Genomic DNA, 8,197 nt, shown 5'->3' with positions numbered 1-8,197 from the left:
ATTCCCTTCCGTGCCTCAGCAGCGGCGGGTCCTGAATCGCGGGAAGCAGATGGCTGCCCCTCTTTCCTCGAAAAGGGAGACAAACGAGAGCGGAGCTTTTCCCTTGGAAAAAACGCTCACAGTGCACGCCGATTGCCCCCTCGGAGGCATCGCGTGCGTGCTGTTCGCCCAAACAAATAACGCATAGATCGTGTCATCAGATGTTAAACAACATCAACACGGATGCACACATCCTTAAACGCTTTGCTAGTGCTCGCCATAATGAGATGAATAGAGATCGCTCTTACCACAGAAATGCACGCTTCAAACAAAACAGTCAATGAAGACGAAGAAGAGAATGATGTGTGCTCCCGGCGCCTATTTATACTATAGTCGCACCGGTAGTGACGTCATGGCTGTTGCCATCCAACGAGTTGGTGTTTTTTCAATGTATGCTTCAGACACGGGTCACGATGAGACGTTCCCCATAGCGACCCCTAGAGGACGCAGTTTGAAGTTCCCATGAAAGGGAACCAAATTACTGTAGGTGGCGGTATATGCTCATGGGAACAGTCGGCTATTAGATCGAAGAAGAAGTAGAACCAACGTCCTAACGACAGCTCAAACCAACGTGGTTTAAACGATGGATTTGCGACACAGGTACCATGGTTTTGGGAAACAGTCGTGACTTGCTAGTTCGTTTCCACAACGATGCATGGTACTATGGTGGTTAATCAGCGAGTTATGTAGTTGTATGGGAAACGCGCCCCAGGACAGGTTTGGGAACCACTGCTGTAGAAGATTTGTCGCCTCGCGCCACTTCCCGTGATGGGTTCTTTTGGTGTAGACACGGCTTTAGATACGGATTAATCGGCTGATTAATCACACGTCTTAGGCTGGAGATATCCAGAATTAGATCAAACATAAGGTGTCCATGGGAACGGATCTAGTGAAACACACGCCATGCACTGTAGCCTAAAACATGCGTAATATTCGCGACTGACAACAACGATTGTATGCGGCTATGCAGTGGAGATGCGTTCACTGTCAAATAGCCTATCATTCAGCATTAATTTTGCAATTGTCATATTTTTTCTTGATTACAAAAAAAACAACTATTGTTCTTGTGATTTATTTCTTGTTTTTCATTTACTTCATAAGTTAACACTGCAAATTAAATGGTTTAATTTTTTCTGCAGTCGAAGTAAGTATAAATTATGTCAGTGATTTCTCTCATTTTAAAGATTATAAAGAATTATTTTTTTCCGATCTGCAGTCTAGTAAAAGTTAAGGAAATTAGCCTATAGATCTATAGCCTACAGGCTAATTTCATTTTCTTAACTTTTAAATTCTTCTTAAAATTTGTTATGAAGAATTTTAAATCAACTTCATAACAAATAGGCTAGGCTAATGAATTTTCGTCATAAGCAATATACGAATATAACGAATACCTTAGCTATTCTATAAAACAAAATTTTCGTAAAAAAATCATAAATCACGAATATGATGAAATAAAAAATTATTCATGAAATAAATTTATGAAAATTTTTGTTTTAATATATATATAAATTAATTATATATAGTTTTACGTGAAATGGATAAGGAAATTACAGTGCCTTGAATTAATTAAGTAATGTTTTATTTCGGTCTAACCTGTAACTCGGGAAATGTAACGGAAAATAAAGGCCTATCGTTTTACCCTGATTTTAGACACATGAGATAATATATTATTGTTTGACTAAACGTTTAAAAATAACGCTAGAAATTTTATAATGAAGGGAATTAAACATAGGCCTAGGCATTTGAAAATACATAATGAAATTTAAAATCTTTTTCAAGCAATAATTCCAAAAAGAAAGAGAAGCATCGGACTTGATGCAAAACATATTCAAGACACATTGCTGTGACATTTATTAGGAACACTAATGAACGAACGCTAATGTTTTGTTATATTAAGCACAAACTAAGAAAAGTAAAACAAACCTTAACGTTTCAATAGCTAAAAGCACCGTGTTGTCCGCAGGGTTGTATTTGGTGGGGCGGGAGCAGCTGTGGGAGTTTTTGTGAGAAATTTTTTTTCCTTTTTTTTTTTGGTGGTTCGGCAAAATGTATACTTTCCTATTTTTAGTTTAAAAGAAGTATACTAATAGCACACTTGAATAAACTTCTTTTTCGTAAGGGCAGTCATTAGGTGTGTGCTCCTCTCATACTGTCAAAGAATCTGCTGCAGTCGATGGTGATGGTTTTTAGTGTGTTGAGGTCAGAATGTTTCTCTGCAGTGTTGTATTTGGTGGGGCGGGAACAGCTGTGGGAGCGTGCTGTTTTTGTTAGTTGTTTTTTTGTTTAGTTTTTTGTGGTTCGGCAGAATTTGTCCAGTCGTGACGCGCCAGTCATTAAGTGTGTAGACTGACTCAGTCATTAGGTGTGTGCTCCTCTCTGACTGTCAAATAATCTGCTCCAGCCGATGGTGACGGTCTTTTAGTGTGTTGAGATCAGAATGTTTCTGCTAGTCCTGTAGTGACCATTGTAATAACCAATTAATTTTTAAACCATTTAACCCAGAGGTGGCCAACGTAGGTCCTGGAGAGTCCACACAGCCCTGCAGACTTTAGCTCCAGCCTTGATAAAAACTCACCTGCCTGGCTATCTAGACCTTGATTGGCTTTGTTTGATTAGGGATGGAGCTGAAAAACTTTTCCATCCAAAGTTGCGAATTTAACTTGTGCGCAAAACTGGAATATCGCATAAAACATTTGCGCACAAGCTTCGTTTCAATCCAACAAGTCAGAGAGAACTAAATCGTCACTTCCTGATAAACTGGCACTATAAATCACTAAGAAAAGTAGGAGAATATAATAATTTTCATATTGATTTGATCTCAGCTTCCTCTTGAGGTGCACAAAATTTTGAGCAATCCAGTAGTTATTAACACTATTAAGATTTGGCTTCAATTTAGGAACAAAAGCTTCAATTTACATGCCAATTTCAAATAATCACTTATTTCCCCTGTCCTATGGAATGCCAATCCTGCCGTAATTAGAAATAAATAAATATACAAAGAAAAGTAAAAAAGTACAAATAAATAATTATTTATAATTTTATTTCCTTATTTATGTATTTTTTCCCCACATTTATTTATTTTTTCTTTTATTTATTTATACATTTATTTATTTTCACATTTATGTATTTATTTATTTCTACATTTATTTATTTTTACATTTATTTATTTCTACATTTCTTTGTCCGTAGGGTAATGAGAAGGGAGTGTTTTACCTCAGGAATAGCAATCGAGCCAGAGTAGGCGAGGGGTAAGCTTTGAGGTCACAGTGACACCTTGTGGTGCCAAAACGAAGTACAAGAAGTGTAAGCCTACATGGTAGGGTTGTTGATAGGCCTGTTGATAGTGTGGGATGAATGATTTAGATGGGCAATATGGGCAAAATCTTATTTAAATTTCACGTGGGGGTTGTTTCAGCTGGGAAGCCTGCAATCTGTGATCGCGTGCATTTGCTGAAGCTCGCGAAAGCGTGCAATCGCTTTCTTATGCGCACTTTACGTTTTTTAGGTTTCACTTTCAACGCATACAACGCATGTTTCAAAGATTCGGGATAGAAGGAGGCATCAGTTACTGTAGAAGATTTGTCGCCTCGCACCACTTCACGTGTGGTCACCGCATCAACTGATTATAATGAGTTCTCTTGGTGTAGACATGGCTTTAGATATGGATTAATCGGCTGATTAATCACACGTTTTAGGCTGGAAATATCCAAAATTAGATCAAACAAAAGGTGTACATGGGAAGGGAGCTAGTGAAACACACACGCCATGCATTATAGCCTAAAACATGCTTAATATTCGCGACTGACACCAACGATTGTATGCGGCTATGTAGTGGAGATGCGTTCACTGTCAAATATCATTCAGCATTCATTTTGAAATTTTGTCAAATATTTTTTATTGATTACTAGAAAAAAAACTTGTTCTTGTTGTGATTTATTTCTTGTTTTTCATTTAATTCATAAGTTAACACTGCAAATTAAATGGTTTTGTTTTTTTCTGCAGTCGAAGAAAGTATAGCCTAAATTATGTCAGTATTTCTCGCATTTGAAAGATTATCAAGAATTATTTTTTTCCAATCTGCAGTCTAATAAAGGTTAAGAAAATTAGACTAGATCTAAAGCCTACAGGCTAATTTAATTCTTTCTTAATTTTTAACTTCTTAAAATTTATGAAGAATTTTAAATAAACTTAATAACAAATAGGCTAGGCTAATGAATTTTCATCATAAGCAATATAAGAACATAACGAATACCCTAGCTATTCTATAAAACGAAATTTTCATTAAAAAAAATCATACATCACGAATATGATGAAATAAAATTATTCTATATATATACAGTACAAATTATATATAATAGTTTTACATCAAATGGATAAGGAAATTACAGTGCCTTGAATTCATTAAGTAATGTTTTATTTCGTTCTAACCTGTAAAAAAGCCTATCGTTTTTACTTAAAACCAATTAGTTTTAAGCCCTGATTTTAGACACGTGAGATAATATATTATTGTTTGACTAAACGTTTAAAAATAATGCTAGAAATTTTATAATTAAGGGAATTAAATATAGGCTTAGGCATTTGAAAATACATAATTAAATGTGTCTTTTTCAAGCAATAATTCCAAAAAGAAAGAGAAAAGCATCGAACTTGATGCAAAACATATTCAAGACACATTGCTGTGACATTTATTAGGAAAACCAACATAGCAGGAAAGCTAATGTTTTCTGTTATATTAAGCACAAACTAAGAAAAGTAATACAAACCTTAACGTTTCAATAGCTAAAAGTACCGTGTTGTCCGCAGTGTTGTATTTGGTGGGGTGGGAGCGCGCCGGTTTTTATTTTATTTTTTTGGTTCGGCAGAATTTGTCCAGTCATGATAAGTGTGTAGACTGACTCAGTCATTAGGTGTGTGCTCCTCTCTGACTGTCAAAGAATCTGCTCCAGGTGATGGTTGATGGTTTTTAGTGTGTTGAGGTCAGAATGTTTCTGCTAGTCCTGTAGTGACCATTGTAATTAATTTTTAATTTTTAAACCATTTAACCCAGGGGTGGCAAACGTCCTGGAGAGTCCACACAGCCCTGCAGACTTTAGCTCCAACCTTGATAAAAACTCACCTGCCTGGCTATCTAGGCCTTGATTGGCTTTATTTGATTTGGCTTTGTCTTGACCAACGTTGACCACTCCTGGTTTAACCGAATTAGGCTAATTGGTTACAATTCTTACTGTCTGTTTACAGCTTACCAGTTAAGCTGCTTCCTGATCTTCCTGATAAACTGGCACTATAAATCACTAAGAAAAGTAGGAGAATATAATAATTTTCATATTGCTTGCGCCTCAGAGCGAGCAGACCAAACACAATGAATGCGGTCATTGCTTTCGGAGGTGGATGCTGCTGTTTGGGAATGCAGTCGTGTAAGACATTTCACAAGTCAAAAACCACCTCAAGCGAGCGTAAAAACTTTTTTGCGAAATTTGGCGTTTCCATCCCTCGTTTCTCATCCGATAATTCAAAATGCGCATTAAAATAGGGTGATGGAAAGTGTGGCTCTCGACCAACGTTGACCACTCCTGGTTTAACCGAATTGGGCTAATTGATTAAAATTCTTACTGTCTGTTTACAGTTTACCAGTTAAGCTGGGACCAGTGGCGTAGCGAGTAAGCCTCGGGGCCCATATGCAAAAAAAATTGTACGGGCCCCCCCAAACGTTATGGGCTCCAACTCGGTTAACTTAACTTAGGCCCTATTGTTGATTTTTCTTAAGTAAATAACGTTACGTGGATCGTGACTATTCACAAGCGGTTTTATTTATGGTATAGGCTAATGCTTGGAAATTATTAAAGTTTTCAAGTCCATTCATTATCTGTAGCACGCAAGCAACTCAATAATCGCAGTTTTGTGCTTTGTTTACAAAGTCTCAGCCTTCTGTCAATTTTATGATAAAATACAAACAATAAACGTCTTTTTACGCAATAATCGCAGCTTTGTGCTTTGTTAATACAAAGTCTCAGCCTTCTGTCAATTTTATGATAAAATACAAACAATAAACGTCTTTTTACGCTCTTTAATTTGTAGTGAGAGTTCAAGCTGCATATGAATCAATGATATTTTCCTCTTAAATATTTGTAGCATGAAAAAATCCTTATTTGTCCGGGAGAGCAGAAGAAGTTCGTCCGTTTTGTTGGGTAGAGAGCGGAGGTTCGCCATATGGATGCTGGGCAACGGCATTCTGAATCCGTGCTTCCTGAGCTTCACAAGCGCGCCGGCTGTCTTCCCCCGTCTGCGCGTCCTGAAGCGCTTGATCAGCGCAGCAGCTCCGCCGACTACAACGTTCAGCAAAACGTCCGAATAAACGAAATCCGGTAGAAGATTGTGTGGTGTGTTCTGCCGAATGTTCAGCAGCTCATCCCTGGTAAAACTGATCGTGTTTGAGAAACAAAAAACAGGAAAAACTAACAAAAACAGTACACTGGAGAGCCAAACACTGAGGCTGCCGTCTGCGGCGCCATCGCTTGTATCTCATAAACATGAATATTTGAATGCATGTTGAAAAAAATCAGAACAATTTAATACAAACGAATGTATCATGAATCGATCAATCAGTTTTTTTAAAAAGTCAAAAGAATGACGGATGCCAGACTTCTTTTTTTTTTTTGGAGGAGTAGGCCTATAGGTGGAATTTGCCCATTAACTTTTTAAAATATTATGATGTTAATCTTATTTATTTAGATTAACCGTGGCACAAAAATGCTGCAGTATGCTACTGAATACAAACAAAATTTTGGCAAAGTGGCCCAAAAAAGCGGATATTTGAATTAATTATTAATAAACTAATGTTTTCTGAGTCAATGTTGCAAAAATGAATTTGACTGAACCTGACTCGCCATCTCCTCATTGGATGTGCCTTTAGAGAGAAATGCATCTTTACGGATTACATAATGAGAGAGTTTTTGTTTTCAATTTGAATTATCTCGTTTTAAAATAGTAATTTAAAGCATTCTATAGATATATTTATCATCTCGGTGAAGCGCTCCTGCTCAAGACCAAGATGGCAGAAAGCGCATCCTGTTTGTTTTCCTTTTTTTACAAAAGCACAAGGTTTTTCCTGCATTAAAATTTTTTTGGCGGCCGCCAAAACAAATTTTTGTCCTGCCAAATCCTTTTTTGATCAGTTAATGTGATTTATGAGTGATGCAAATGACTGCTGCGCATGTTACCTGAAGGAGAGAAAGAGCAGAGAGCCTCTCCCGCGCACTCTGTCTCTCTCTGTCTTCAAACCCTCTCTCTCGCTCTCTCTCTCTCAGACATATTACTAAAATGGTAAAAGTTCGGAAGACCGAATCCTTGTTTCATGTGGCGCATTCGGGGAATTTTTTTTTTCCTGAATTACCGCTGGGTGTGAGTTGCACTCAAAAAAACATGTCACCTTATCCTCTCTGACAAGCGTTCTGCATATGTAGCTGACATAAACCACACTTTCAGTTAACAAATAAACATCCTGTGCAGTGATGAAGCGTTTTCTGTGTCAACACAAATTTTTGCAATGTCCTAACAGCCAGGATTAGCACACATCGCGTCTATGTGCGCTAATGTCCTTCGCGACCTAACGACTCCTTTGAACCGATTCATTTTAATGAATGGTTAAAACAAGTTCCCTTTCATGGGAACTTCAAACTGTGTCCTCTAGGGGTCGCTATGGGGAACGCCTCATCGTGACCCGTGTCTGAAGCATACATTGAAAAAATACCAACTCATTGGCCCGCGACAGCCATGAGGTCACTACCGGTGCGACTATAGTATAAATAGGCGCCGGGAGCACACATCATTCTCTTCTTCGTCTTCATTGACTGTTTTGTTTGAAGTGTGCATTTCTGTGGTAAGAGCAATCTCTATTCATCTCATTATGGCGAGCACTAGCAAAGCGTTTAAGGATGTGTGCATCCGTGTTGACGTTGTTTAACATCTGATGACACACACGATCTATGCGTTATTTGTTTGGGCGAAGAGCACGCACGGGATGCCTCCGAGGGGGCAATCGGCATGCACTGGGAGCGTTTTTTTCCAAGGGAAAAAGCTCTGCTCTCGTTTGTCTCTCTTTTCGAGGAAAGAGGGGCAGCCATCTGCTTCCCGCGATTCAGGCCCCGCCGCTGCTGAGGCA

This window comes from Sinocyclocheilus anshuiensis, unplaced genomic scaffold, assembly GCF_001515605.1.
Source record: "Sinocyclocheilus anshuiensis isolate Anshui unplaced genomic scaffold, SAMN03320099.WGS_v1.1 scaffold327, whole genome shotgun sequence".
Lineage (NCBI taxonomy): Eukaryota > Metazoa > Chordata > Actinopteri > Cypriniformes > Cyprinidae > Sinocyclocheilus > Sinocyclocheilus anshuiensis.
Note: the sequence above shows the minus strand (reverse complement) of the source record.